The 14341-nt window shown below is 42.4% G+C and overlaps 1 protein-coding gene across 1 annotated transcript in view; it reads left to right on the forward strand.

Moving 5' to 3' along the window:
* LOC310749103 (myosin-11) overlaps window positions 1-14341 on the forward strand; it is a 1537435-nt gene that overhangs the window by 251235 nt on the left and 1271859 nt on the right. The window lies entirely within an intron of this gene.

The raw sequence follows: 14341 nt of genomic DNA on the forward strand, positions 1-14341 counted from the left end.
ACCCGGAAGTAACGGAGCGCGTTGCTTCTGGGTTTCGTTGCTCGCGCATGCACAGGTGCTCAAAATGACGTCACGCGCATGCGCAGAAGCAGCAAAACGTGACAGTCGCGTCTTACGTTCTACTCAGGATGTGAACAAGGCTCCGGAACAGATCCCATTCACATCCCAAGGTACCACTGTACATTTAAAGCAGTATTGAACCATTTTAGTCATTGCTTCCCCCAAAGAATCATGGGAAGTGTAGTTTTTCTAAGGGTGCTGAGAGTGGTTAGAAGACCCCTGTTCCTGGCACAGATCTACAATTCTAGGAGCGGTTTAATGGTCTATTCCTCTTCCCAGGGAACACCAGGAATTGTCAATTCCTCTTCTCTCTTTTTTTTTTTAAGAAATATTTATTAAGATTTTACAAAAAACAGATATACAAAAACACATAATGAAAGAAAACAAGAAAAAAATAAGAGTAAACACACACAAAAAGAAGAAAAATACAAAAAATTAAAAACAATTCTTTTTCATAATTTAAAACTCATTTGCTTGTTTCTTTGACTTCCTCACACCTCCCCTTCTTGTATTCCCATTTAAATAATCAAATCAGCAAATCCTTACCCTCTTTCATTCCATTATCAATTCATTTTTGCATATTCTTATTAACTTTGTTACTAATACCACTTATTTCCAATCCAACACCATTTTAGTTATTTTTTTTTACCTATTTATGCCCTTCTTCCATATTCTTAAAGCATTACAGCTGGAAACCACTTAATTTCTATCCAGCATCATTCTAACATTCATTAATTTTGCAATATTTCTGTAGATAGTCTTTAAATTTCTTCCAATCTTCTTCCACCGCCTCTTCTCCCTGGTCCCGGATTCTGCCAGTCATTTCTGCCATGTCAATTCCTCTTCTCAGTTCTCTGGGAATTGTAGCTCTGTGAGGGGAACAGGTCTCCTAACAATTCTCGGCACTCTTAATGAACTACACTTCTCAGGAGTCTTTTGCAGGGAGGAAGCCATGACTGTTTAAAGTGGCATGATACTGCTTTCACACCCTGGGAAAGGCTTCGACTGGCCGACTACTGGATTTGTAACTGGCTGACTGACCGAACCCAAAGGGTGCTCATCAATGGTTCCTCTTCATCCTGGAGAAGAGTGACTAGTGGGGTGCCACAGGGTTCTGTCTTGGGCCCGGTCTTATTCAACATCTTTATCAATGACTTGGATGATGGACTCAAGGGCATCCTGATCCAATTTGCAGATGACACCAAACTGGGAGGGGTGGCTAACACCCCAGAGGACAGGATCACACTTCAAAACGACCTTGGCAGATTAGAGAACTGGGCCAAAACAAACAAGATGAATTTTAACAGGGAGAAATGTAAAGTATTGCACTTGGGCAAAAAAAATGAGAGGCACAAATACAAGATGGGTGACATCTGGCTTGAGAGCAGTACATGTGAAAAGGATCTAGGAGTCTTGGTTGACCACAAACCTGACATGAGCCAACAGTGTGACGCGGCAGCTAAAAAAGCCAATGCAATTCTGGGCTGCATCAATAGGAGTATAGCATCTAGATCAAGGGAAGTAATAGTGCCACTGTATTCTGCTCTGGTCAGACCTCACCTGGAGTACTGTGTCCAGTTCTGGGCACCACAGTTCAAGAAGGACACTGACAAACTGGAATGTGTCCAGAGGAGGGCAACCAAAATGGTCAAAGGCCTGGAAACGATGCCTTATGAGGAACAGCTAAGGGAGCTGGGCATGTTTAGCCTGGAGAAGAGGAGGTTAAGGGGTGATATGATAGCCATGTTCAAATATATAAAAGGATGTCACATAGAGGAGGGAGAAAGGTTGTTTTCTGCTGCTCCAGAGAAGCAGACACGGAGCAATGGATCCAAACTACAAGAAAGAAGATTCCACCTAAACATTAGGAAGAACTTCCTGACAGTAAGAGCTGTTCGACAGTGGAATTTGGTGCCAAGGAGTGTGGTGGAGTCTACTTCTTTGGAGGTCTTTAAGCAGAGGCTTGACAACCATATGTCAGGAGTGCTCTGATGGTGTTTCCTGCTTGGCAGGGAGTTGGACTCGATGGCCCTTGTGGTCTCTTCCAACTCTATGATTCTATGATTCTATGATTCTATGATTCTATGACTAAACCAGGTGAGGGTAGCCGATGGGTCTCAAGCCCTCGGTGAGTTAGGGACTTGCCCTGCATGAGAAGACAGTCTTTGGTGGATTGAGTGGACAAGACCAAGAGTGGGTCCAACGGTCAAGAAAGCGGTTCTTGCAAGTGCTGTAGAGGGGAGTGAGGGGCTGGTAGCCCATCTAGGAGAAGCAAAACTCTGATCCTAACTCTCTGGTGCCTTGTTATGATATCTTTGAGAGAAGACAAGTCTGAAGAGTAAACCCTACACAATATGGAATGGAGTCTTGAAGACAGTTGGGTGATGCCTTGTATGCCTCCTTCCAACAACCCCTACAGCCAAGCTGGTGCCAAACATCAGTGTGGTGTAGTGGTTAAGAGCGGTGGACTTGTAATCTGGGGAACCGGGTTCGCTTCCCTGCTCCTCCACCTGCAGCTGCTGGGTGACCTTGGGCTAGTCACACTTCTCTGAAGTCTCTCAGCCCCATTCACCTCACAGAGTGTTTGTTGTGGGGGAGGAAGGGAAAAGGAGAATGTTAGCTGCTTTGAGACTCCTTCAGGTAGTGATAAAGCTGGATATCAAATCCAAACTCCTCCTCCTCCTCTTCTTCCTCCTCTTCTTCTTCTTCTTCTTCTTCTTCTTCTTCTTCTTCTTCTTCTTCTTCTTCTTCTTCTTCTTGCTTTCCTTTCCTTTGGACCCCCTCAGCAAGGCCGAGAAGGGGGTCTTGTTGTCTGGGCAGCCCAGGACCCCCATACACACTGCCTAGGCTTGCACCTTGGGGAGGTCACTTTGGGGCTGCTAACAGCAGCTTGACTTCACCCCCGGAAGCACACTCCATTGTCTCTCGAGACAGATGCATGCCAACAACAACTGCTTTCTCTGTATAGTGCAGATGAGGTCCCCATGTGGCAGGGGGACGATGACTTGTGGCCTTCCAGATGTTGCCGGACTACATCCCCCATCATCCTTTGCCCACGGGCCATGCTAGCTAGGACTGATGGCAAGGGCAAGGAATGCAGGAAGAGCTGGAATCCAGAGGCCTTCTCCATGTTGTTGGAGCCTGCCTTGGGGAGCCACCTGACGTATCCAAGCACAGAGAAGGAAAATGACGCAAGCAGCGTTTGTTATTATTTTTTGGTTTTAGCTTGCGGCTTCTTTCTTGCTTTCCTCTCTTCTTAATAAGCACCAGTCTTCCTCAGAAGTTCTCAGGCAAGGGTTCCTTTTCTCTCCCATCCCCTCCCATGTCTGCCACACAAATAGCAACCGGCTTTACCGAAACAGAATAAAAAGAGGAAGAATGCCAAGGGGATATTGACAATATCCTCTCCGTCACCCTGATGCCAAGGTTCCCACGGCGACAAAATAAATACTGTTGTTGGTTTTTTTTTGGTTGTTGGAGAGATAAAACAACTGATAAAGCGTGGAAGGGGAAGTCTTGATTCATGAACGCATGAGTCATGGTTAGAGCACTGGGCCAGGACCTCAGAGGCCAGGGTTCGAGACCTCCTTAAACCACAGAGCTCACTGGGTATCCCTGGGGCCATTATAGCCTCTTGGGGTCAATACCTCTCAGTCTCGCAGGGTTGCTGTGAGGAGAAAATGGGGACGGGGAGAACCACGTACCCTACCTTGAGGAAAGGGTGGTATTTAAATGTGAGAAAGGAAGGATATGCTGCAGACTCTGCCTTCCTTGGGGGGTCGCTGCTGCTCACCTTCCATATTGGAAGGGACTTATCCAGGTGTCCCATACGAGGGTTGATGGTGTCCCTGTGGGGGCAAAACAGTCAAAATGTTGGGTCATCTCTTCTTTGAATGCAACGTTCGTAGAGAGGAATGAAACAGATGAACAGTGCTCAACTGGTAGAACATGAGATTTAATCTCAGGGTCATGGGTCGTTTCTGCTTTTATTTTTTGATTATGTCGACAAAGGTCCGTATAGTTAAAGCTTTGGTTTTCCCAGGAGTGCAAGTGTTTGCAAGTGTTCTTTCAACCCTGCTAATGTTTTTAACTGTTAGCAGTGTGTTTTCAGATAGATTACAAACTTTCCCCAGTCTTTATTGAAGTTTTTGTCATCCTGGTTTCTGATTTTTCCAGTCATTGTGGCCATCTCTGCATAGTCCATCGGTTTTATTGTCCACTCTTCTTCTGTAGATATTTTATCTTCCTTCCATCTTTGGGCTAGAAGCTTCTGGGCTGCTGATTGGTGATGATCAATGAGGAGGGCAGCACCAACAAAGGGACGTGGTTCTAAAACTCCCTCAACTCTGTTCAGGGTGGCTAAAAATCAATGATTAAAATAAATAAATAAATAAATAAATAAATAAATAAATAAATAAATAAATAAATCGGTTTCCCCCCTATTTAAATCAGATTTTTAAAATTTAAATCGGATTTTAAAAATAAAATGCTTTTGGAGGGAAAATCTTTCTAAAGATAGTTTTCTATTTAAGTTACATTATAGTCCAAAGGCTATTCATCAGGAAATAAGGATTCGTTTTAAGTTTTTCATGTGCTAAAACTCAGTCTAAGGTTTTTTTAAAAAAACATATTGTTTAACCACATCAGTTAACAAACATAGATACATATGCTATAATGTTATTGTTCTAGTTAATTAAATTGCTTCAATTGATATTAAGGAAATGATTATTTTTCTCCTTCCAATAAAGTACAGCAGAAAAGTTGTCCAAATATAAACAGTTAACTTATCAAACCTCACAATAAGTTCATAATTACCTGTTAAGGTATTTCTAATAGTATAACCAGATCAGTAATTTTTGATATAACTGTAAAAACCACTCTGAAAATTTATTATTCCGAAAAGGAAACCTTCATCTGGTTGTAAATATTAAGATTGCACCAGCAAGAATGAGTCTTTCTAGTGATTTAAATCAAGCTTGACTGACTAGTGATTTAAATCGTGATTTAAATTGATTTGATTTAAATCAAATCCACCCTGACTCTGATCGAAACAAATTCTCCGGTGTTTGGGGGTCACTGCCTGCACCCCAGTCCTTTGAGAGCCACCTGTCTGTTGGCAAAGAGCGAAAGGGCAGATTCAAGCCACACTCAAACTGGGAGGCTGCATTTCAGGAGAACATTTCCCTGAGACCTTTGACAGCTGCTTCCAGAGAAACCCAGCCTAGAGTTCCTCCAAAAGCATCATTAGAAATAAAACAAGGAAGCTGTTTTGCATATGGGAGTTGACTGTAGATGGACCCACATAAACAGCTGGAGGAAGCAGCAGCGGCTCGACAAAAACGTTTTGCGGGAAGCCCAAAATTGCTCTTCCATCCATCATTCGGCGCATGCATTTCGAAAGCAGAAAATATTTGGAGAATGGAGAATATTTAAGGATTAAAAAAGATCATATTATACCAACCACACCATATTAGCAGAACTTGAGTGATACTTGTAAACACAACAAATACCATTTGTGGAGTAGACGGGAACTATATTAAAGAATATAAAACTGTGCGGGGGGAACGACAGTATAAACAGTACAATGAGAATGATTGGAAGACTCGTTTTGTCAGAAGTCTTTTTTATTTAAGTGTTTAATTAAGTATTAATTAGGAAGATTGAGGGGGTTTTTTTGTACGTAAATTTGCTTTTTCTTCTTTCTTCTTTCTGCATTTTCTTCTTTTCTTTTTTCTTAATTCTTTTTTCTTTGATTTTCTTTTTGTAGTATGAGATTGTAAATTCTTTGTACAAGGGTGTAATTTAAATTAATAAAGATTATTCAAATACCAAACAACAACAAAAAAACCACACAAAAAAGAATTGCTCTTCCATCCATCATTCAGCGCATGCATTTCGAAAGCTGCTCCGGGCTTGGAAAGACATTGGCAACCAGGGCCGGCCCGGGATGTTTGGCCGCCTGAGGTAACACAGAGAAGGCTGCTGCCGACAACAGCTCCGCTGCTGCTGACAAGCCCAGCAAAGGTGGAGGGGGAAGAAAAAAGGAAGCCTCGAAGAAGGCTAGCAGGCTTGTTGGAATGGCACACAAAGGATGAAGAAGTTAAATCAGTCATGATAAAATGGGCCAGAGATATTGGACATAACATACAATTTGATGATTGGACAAAACTATGGAATGAAAGTATTAAATTTACTGCATGCACTGCATTAAAGGAAAATGTTATGAAAATGATATATAGATGGTATATCACACCAGTAAAACTAGCAAAAATGTACAAAACATGTAAGAAGTGCTGGAAATGTAAAGAAAAGGATGGTACATTTTTTCATATGTGGTGGGAATGTAAGAAAGTGAAAAGCTTCTGGGAGTTGATATATAATGAGCTGAAAAAAATGTTGAAATATACATTTGTTAAGAAACCAGAGGCCTTTCTCTTAGGAATTGTTGGTAATGAAATAAATAGAAAGGATTATAAAATTTTCCAATATGCAGTGACAGCGGCAAGAATATTGCTGGCCCAGAATTGGAAACAAGAACAAATACCAACGTTGGAGGAATGGAGAACGAAGCTGATGGACTATGCAGAACTTGACAAAGTGACTGGGAAGATCAGATACCAACGAGAACAAAGATTCATCGAGGACTGGGAAAAATTAGCAGATTATTGGGAATGTATAAGTGATAACGAAATAACGTTAGTGGCATTTAAAGAAGCTCTGTAACAGAATAAGAAATATTGCAAAAAAGCAAAATATAAGAGGGGGGTAAGCATAAAGGTAATATCAAAATTTGGAAATGTGTATCTAAAAAATTGGAATTTGAATGATTGGCAGAGAAGCTGAAGGAAGTCAAAAAATTGGAAAATTTATTGTAAGCTGTTAATGTGGCACGAATGTATGGAAAATTAATAAAATATATCAAAGAAGGCTAGCAGGCTGTGTGTGTGATGGCACCAGGGGCAGAAGCACACTGCTTGCAGGCCCAGATCCGCTGCCCCTAGCTTTTACTCTCGCAGGATTGAATGTATTGCCCTCGGCTGCCTTTGAGGGACGATTCCAGCAGATGCCACATGAAAAACGCCTATAATAATAATACAGTGGTACCTCGGATTAAGAACTTAATTAGTTCTGGAGGTCCATTCTTAACCTGAAACTCTTCTTAACCTGAGGTACCACTTTAGCTAATGGGGCCTCCCACCGCTGTTCTCATTCTGAGGTAAAGTTCTTAACCTGAGGTACTATTTCTGGGTTAGCGGAGTCTGTAAACTGAAGCGTCTGCAACCTGAAGCGTCTGTAACCCAAGGTACCACTGTAATAATTTTTTATTTGTATCCCATCCTCCCTAGCCAAAGCCGGGCTCAGAGCAGCTAACAACAGTAAAAATAGCACAATGTACATAAAACCGCAGTCAATTACCGTATTTTTCGTGCCATAAGACGCGCCTGACCATAAGCTTTTAGAGAAGGAAAGGGGGAAAGCCCTGTTTTGGGGGGGATCAGCTCACAGCTGTGCAGCTTCTTTTGCAAAGAGGAAAAGCCCCCTTTTTTGAGGATCAGCTCACAGTTGTTGAGCTTACTTTGCAAAGGGGAAAAATTATGTTTTTATAGGGGCCAGGGCCGGAAAGGGAGCCAGCGACCGACTACACATTCGCTCCATAAGATGCACAGACATTTCCACTTACTTTTTAGGAGGAAAAAAGTGAATCTTTATGGAGCAAAAAATACAGTAATTAAAATACATTCTAAAATCAATTCAGAATCAAGTTAATGGCAACCATTGGGCTAGAGTTCTATGAGGATTACAGAAGGAGTGGGTCAGACTGTACCTTGGCCAAAGGCCTGGCGGAACAGCTCTGTCTTGCAGGCCCTGCGGAAAGATGTCAAGTCCTGCAGGGCCCTAGTCTCTTGTGACAGAGCATTCCACCAGATCGGGGCCAGTACTGAAAAGGCCCTGGCTCTGGTTGAGGCCAGCCTAACCTCCCTGTGGCCCGAGACCTCCAAGATGTTTTTATTTGAAGTCCGTACGGTCCTCCGTGGGACTATGTCCCTGTGGAGATGGCAGTACCGAATTGGTGGCACATGCACTCTCTATAAAGACTTGAGGAATGAGATTATCCCCCCTCTTTTATTGTCCATTCCGGGTCGCCCAGCCACTGCCACAGTGTCCTTTCTCTTGGCAGATCAAGATGAGCAGGTGACAGCACAAGGTGTTTAGCTGGGGCAATCAAAATAAGACCCACTATTTGATTATTGATTCAAAACCCTAAAATGTATTTTATATAATTGACCGGTTATTTCTATTCTTTGTATATTGTATTGTTGTTTTATTGCTATGGCCGATGGCTGACGCAAGTGAAGATTCATTCATTCATTCTGCTGCCCCACCCAGCTGTCCCGAGGCAACCGGTTTACGAGGCTCATGGGTGGCCCGTTTTTGCTGGCAACCCAAATAGCATTTTGAGACCTACCTGCTGCTTCTATGCTAATGCTTTTTAAAGAAAGGAATCACTCCACATTTGTTTTATTTCTCAATTACCGTATTTTTCACTCTATAAGACGCACCAGACCACAAGACACACCTAATTTTTGGAGGAGGAAAACAAGAAAAAGAATATTCTGAATCTCAGAAGCCAGAACAGCAAGAGGGATCGCTGAGCAGTGAAAGCAGCGATCCCTCTTGCTGTTCTGGCTTCTGGGATAGCTGCACAGCCTGCATTCGCCCCATAAAATGCACACACATTTCCCCTTAATTTTTAGGAGGGAAAAGGTGAGTCTTATAGAGCAAAAAATACGGTACATTGTACAATCTGTAGGAGCCGGGGAGAAATTTCACGCGCCATGCATTTAAAGGCGAAGCCAATCAATTCACGCCTTCCCCAGCCCCCACCCCAAAAGGAAAGCCCTCATATGAGTTTGAAAATTTTGCACTGCACCTCTCCAGCTAAGTGAGATGAACCAAAATGCTTGTTTGTTTAGCAAAAATATAAATATGCATACAAACATGTGCATATTACATCTGTACTAAAACACAGGCGAATCTTTCGTTTATTTTATGAGGCTTGGTTTTGGTGTTTTTCTGTAAATATCAGGCCAACTTAACGTTGCAGCTTAAAGGGGCTCTGAAAGAGGCAGGCGCTGTTTTTTTTCTGGTGTGGCCAGAGCTGGATTTAGGTTTTGTGATGGCATTTCCGTGCGCTGCTCTGGTTCGCCAGAAGCGGCTTAGTCATGCTGGCCACATGACCCGGAAGCTGTATGCCGGCTCCCTCGGCCAATAAAGCGAGATGAGCGCTGCAACCCCAGAGTTGGCCACAACTGGACCTAATGGTCAGGGGTCCCTTTACCTTTACCTAAGCTACTGAAGGTAATGGGGCCCTTTATATGTCCAGCTGTCCTTTGTCAACAACAAATTGTCGCTGTTTTTGTGTTGAATATATGCTATATGGTAATTTATGGACCTAATAGGTATCTAAAGCCATTTGCACATGTTGACATGCAACCAGTCCATGCAGAATGTAGGCACTCTATATATAGAAATGAGCAAACCAGTGATATTTGAGGGAGCAGGCTAGCAGACGGGGCCATTACTTACATCATAGGAGTCTGCACAACACAAAACACTGTTGTTGTATGTAGGGTTTATTTTGTTTTTAAAATTATATTTTGGAAATGTACATCCAGTTTTTTTCCCTTTAAATTTTTTGTGGGCCCCCAAGAGAGTGAGGCTCTAAGCTATAGCTTGTTTAGCTTATATGTAAATCTGGCACTGGGTGTAGCGCATGCTTATTTTTCTTCACGTGGTTGATATTTCCCAGAATCATGAGGTTGGGTACATTATCCTCTCCTCCTACCTTTTATCTTCACAACAGCCCTGTGAAGTAGGTCAAATCCTGTTGTTATCCCTGGTTAGTCATGGGCAATGGCTTTGAAAGATCTACTTTGAGCATGACTAATGGGTGATACAACCCTTTGTCTGAAATCTAAGAGTCACACCCACCCAGTTTGGATTCTGATGGGAGAATGGGTGTGACTCAAAAGCAATCAGGCATTATGTGAACTTTGTCCTAAGCAAGCCCTGGGTATTTTATTTTATGCTTTCTTTTTAAAAAGTCCTCACATAGTAATCACTTTATGAGGAACTGATCAAAGAAGAATAGATAAGGAAAGCAATGGATTGTGCGGGACAGGCAAAGTGAGCCAAAATAAGAGAACCTAAAGACAAAGGTTTTGTGGAAGAATGGAAGCCTTTTTCGGACTATTTAAGGAAATATTATTATATGATGAATACGTGAGCAGGATTTGAACTATGAGCAACAGGAGGACCTATATAGTGGTGATGTTAAGATATAGAAGACAGGGGGCTGCAGAGAGGAATTAAAACACCATGGAAAAGGGGGCGGGAAGTTGACAAAAATAACAAAGAAAAAATGTTTTACTATGTACTGAAATGTATGTGTCGATTTTTTGGAAAACTTAATAAAAAAAATGATTAAAAAAAGAAGGAATATGGGAAGCAGGCCTTGAGACAGACCACTGGGCGATTTAACTCAGCATTGTCCAAACCAGCGCTTTCCAAACTGTGTGTCGCGACACATTTAAGTGTCAGCTGCCATGTATAGGTGTGTCGCATGAACGCTCTTCCCAGGGCTGGAAAGGGGTTAGTTTAACCTCTGGTTTGCTGGTAAAACTGAATTGCTGTGTCGCAAAATGATGCAGAGACATCACCTTGCTGACAAAGGTCCGTACAGTAAAAGCTATGGTTTTCCCAGTAGTGATGTATGGAAGTGAGAGCTGGAGAATAAAGAAAGCAGATTGCCAAAGAATAGATGCTTTTGAATTATGCTGCTGGAGGAGACTCTTGAGAGTCCCATGGACTGCAAGAAGATCAAACATATCCATTCTTAAGGAAATCAGCCCTGAGTGCTCACTGGAAGGACAGATCGTGAAGCTGAGGCTCCAATACTTTGGCCACCTCATGAGAAGAGAAGACTCCCTGGAAAAGACCCTGATGTTGGGAAAGATGGAGGGCACAAGGAGAAGGGCATGACAGAGGACGAGATGGTTGGACAGTGTTCTCGAAGCTACTAACATGAGTTTGACCAAACTGCGGGAGGCAGTGGAAGACAGGAGTGCCTGGCGTGCTCTGGTCCATGGGGTCACGAAGAGTCGGACATGACTAAACAACAACAAAATGATGCATGTCTAAAAAGTGTGTCACCAACATGAAAAGTTCGGAAAGCTCTGGTCCAAACTGCCGGGCCGCAATGGATCTCCATGATTTCACATACCTGGGGATTCAACCTTTCTGAATTGCAAAGGAGATGCTCTAACAGTGAGTTATGGCCCTTCCCCAAGATGCCTTTTCCTCCTGCCTGATCTTGTGACAGAAAGAGTGTGGAATTACCTAGTGGCCTGGGGTTAGGGTGGGGACTGAGCACGCTTTGAGAGTGAGCTGTCTCAGATTTCCACACCAACGGAGGGGAAAAGGGAGTCATGGTCTAAAACAACAACAACAACAGAGGGTTGGTTGGCAGTGGTTACGGGCACGAGCTATAAGTCAGAATAATGAGTCAGAATGTTTTGACAATGTCCTGCACTTACTAAGTTTTGGGATAAAAGGAGCAGATGATATAATTATGACTGTGCGGAAAACTTTAAAAATTTCAGAGGAAGGTATTCTTCTGAACTACATGTGATTTGACAACTGGACAACGTACAGTGGTACCTCGGGTTACAGATGCTTCAGGTTACAGACTCCTCAAACCCAGAAATAGTACCTCGGGTTAAGAACTTTGCTTCAGGATAAGAACAGAAATCGTACGGCAGCAGCGGGAGGCCCCATTAGCTAAAGTGGTACCTCAGGTTAAGAAGTTTCAGGTTAAGAATGGACCTCCAGAACGAATTAAGTTATTAACCCGAGGTACCACTGTAAATGGTTTCTTTGTGCCTCTTACTATGGACAAAGACTGGCACCGATGAACACCAGTAAACACAACCAAGAGTGACCAGAGATTCTTAGAAGACTGGAGTAAATATTTGAACTATTTGAAAAGCAACTGTAATAAACAGATTACACTAGTGAGACTGCAATAAGTTCTGTAAGGAGGATTATATGAAATATTGCAAGGAAGATTATGACGAGAATTAAGTTAATGATAATTAAAAGTAAAAAAGAAATCAAGAAATGCAGAATAAGCGATAGAAAATGGAAAATTTTCAGAGGTTGTTGACGGAAGTCTAAAATATTGCATAAGATAAGAAGTTATGTTAAATGACTGTTGGAAATGATATGTTAAAAAATTAATAAAAATGTGAGTGTGTGTGTATATATATATATAACCAGTTGAAGCGATGGAGGGAGGTCACTAGCTCAGCAGAGCAAAGAATTTATTTGTTTTGTTATTGGTGTGCTGAAATATCGTGTTAAAAAAGAAATTAATAAAAATCATATTTAAAAAAAAGAATTCCTTCCTGGAAAATGGCCCCCAGCCAAGAGGAAACCAAACCAATAGCTTCTCTTGTCCACCACCCTGTTCTCACAGCGGCCAACCAGACTCTGCCAGTGAGGAACCCAGAAGCAGGTCCTGAGCACAAGAACGTTCTCCCCCTCCTGTGGTTTCTGGCATTTAGCGGTGTTTCTGCCTCCACCTGCGGTGGCAAAGCAAACTCTCTTCCGTGAATTTGCCTAATCGTCTCTGGAAGCCGTCTAGGTTGGCGTCGGTCCCGGCCTCCCAGGGGAGCGAGTTCCACCGTTTGACTGCACTGCGTGCGAAGCAGTCATTTCCTTCCTCCGTTCTGAGCTCAGAGCGCTCAGGGTGGCATCAATTGTGGGTTTCCGAGGAAAGCTCCAGCCCAGAGACTCTGCCCACAATTCAGGCTTCCTGGCTGTGGACGGATTTGAACTCCTGTCTCCTGCACTGAAAAGCTGCACTTTGAACGAGAGAGAGAGAGAGAGAGAAAGCCTCGAGGATCTGCGATAAGAGGCTGGCAGAGCTGCAGCAGCCCATTCAAAGAAATGCAGCTGTAAAAGTTCCATTCATAGAATTGCAGAATTGGAAGGGACACCAATGATCATCTAGTCCAACCCACTGCGATGCAGGAATCTCAACCAAAGCATCCATGCCAGATGGCCACCCAAGCCCTGCTTAAAATCCTCCAAGGAAGGAGAGTACACCACCTTCTGAGGGAGACCATTCCACTGCTGAATAATAATAATAATAATAATAATAATAATAATAATAATAATAATTTATTTATATCCCACTCTCCCCAGCCGAAGCTGGGCTCCGAGCAGCTAACAACAGTAAAAGTAACACAGTTTACATAAAATCACAATCAATTAATTGAAATGCATTCTAAAATCAATTCATTCTAAAATCAATTCAGAATCAAATTAATGGCAACCATTGGGCTAGAGTTCTGTGAGGATTACCGAAGGACGGGGTCAGACTGTGCCTTGGCCAAAGGCCTGGTGGAACAGCTCTGTCTTGCAGGCCCTGCAGAAACATATCAAGTCCCACAGGGCCCTCGTCTCTTGTGACAGAGCGTTCCACCAGATTGGGGCCACGGCCGACAAAGCCCTGGCTCTGGTTGAGGCCAGTCTAACCTCCCTGTGGCCCGGGACCTCCAAGATGTTTTTGTCTGAAGACCGTAAGGTCCTCCGTGGGACATACCAGGAGAGGTGGTCCCATAGGTACGAGGGTCTTATTTTTTTTTTTAAATAAATTTTTATTGGAGTTTTACAAAAGAGAAAAATAAAAATTCACAGAATAAAAAAAACCACAGATAAAAATAAACATTACAAAAAAGAAAACACAAAAAATACACAAAAAACAACTAATTAAGAAAAAAGAAATTTGATAAAAGAAATAAAACAAATCCATTTTTCTCAGTATCCTCAATTTCATATGCTTAAATCCTTGACCTCCTCACACCTCCCCCCTTTTGTGTTCCCATTTGCATACTTAATTCAGCAAATTCTTACCCTTTTTCAAATATTTTAACTTTATACCATAACATATTATACCTCGATATTTTCGACCATTTATCAATACATGTTTTACATAATCTTATTAACTTTTGTCACTAGTTACCACTTATTACCAATCCAAGCATAATTTTAACATTCATTAATTTTACAGTATTTCTGAAGATAGTCTTTAAATTTCTTCCAGTCTTCTTCCACCAACTCTTCTCCCAGGTCTCGGATTCTGCCAGTCATTTCCGCCAATTCCATATAGTCCATCAGCTTCATCTGCCACTCTTCCAGGGTGGCATAGGTACGA

The sequence above is a fragment of the Podarcis filfolensis genome (genome assembly GCF_964270895.1).
Source record: "Podarcis filfolensis genome assembly, chromosome: 14".
NCBI classification, from domain to species: Eukaryota; Metazoa; Chordata; class Lepidosauria; order Squamata; family Lacertidae; genus Podarcis; species Podarcis filfolensis.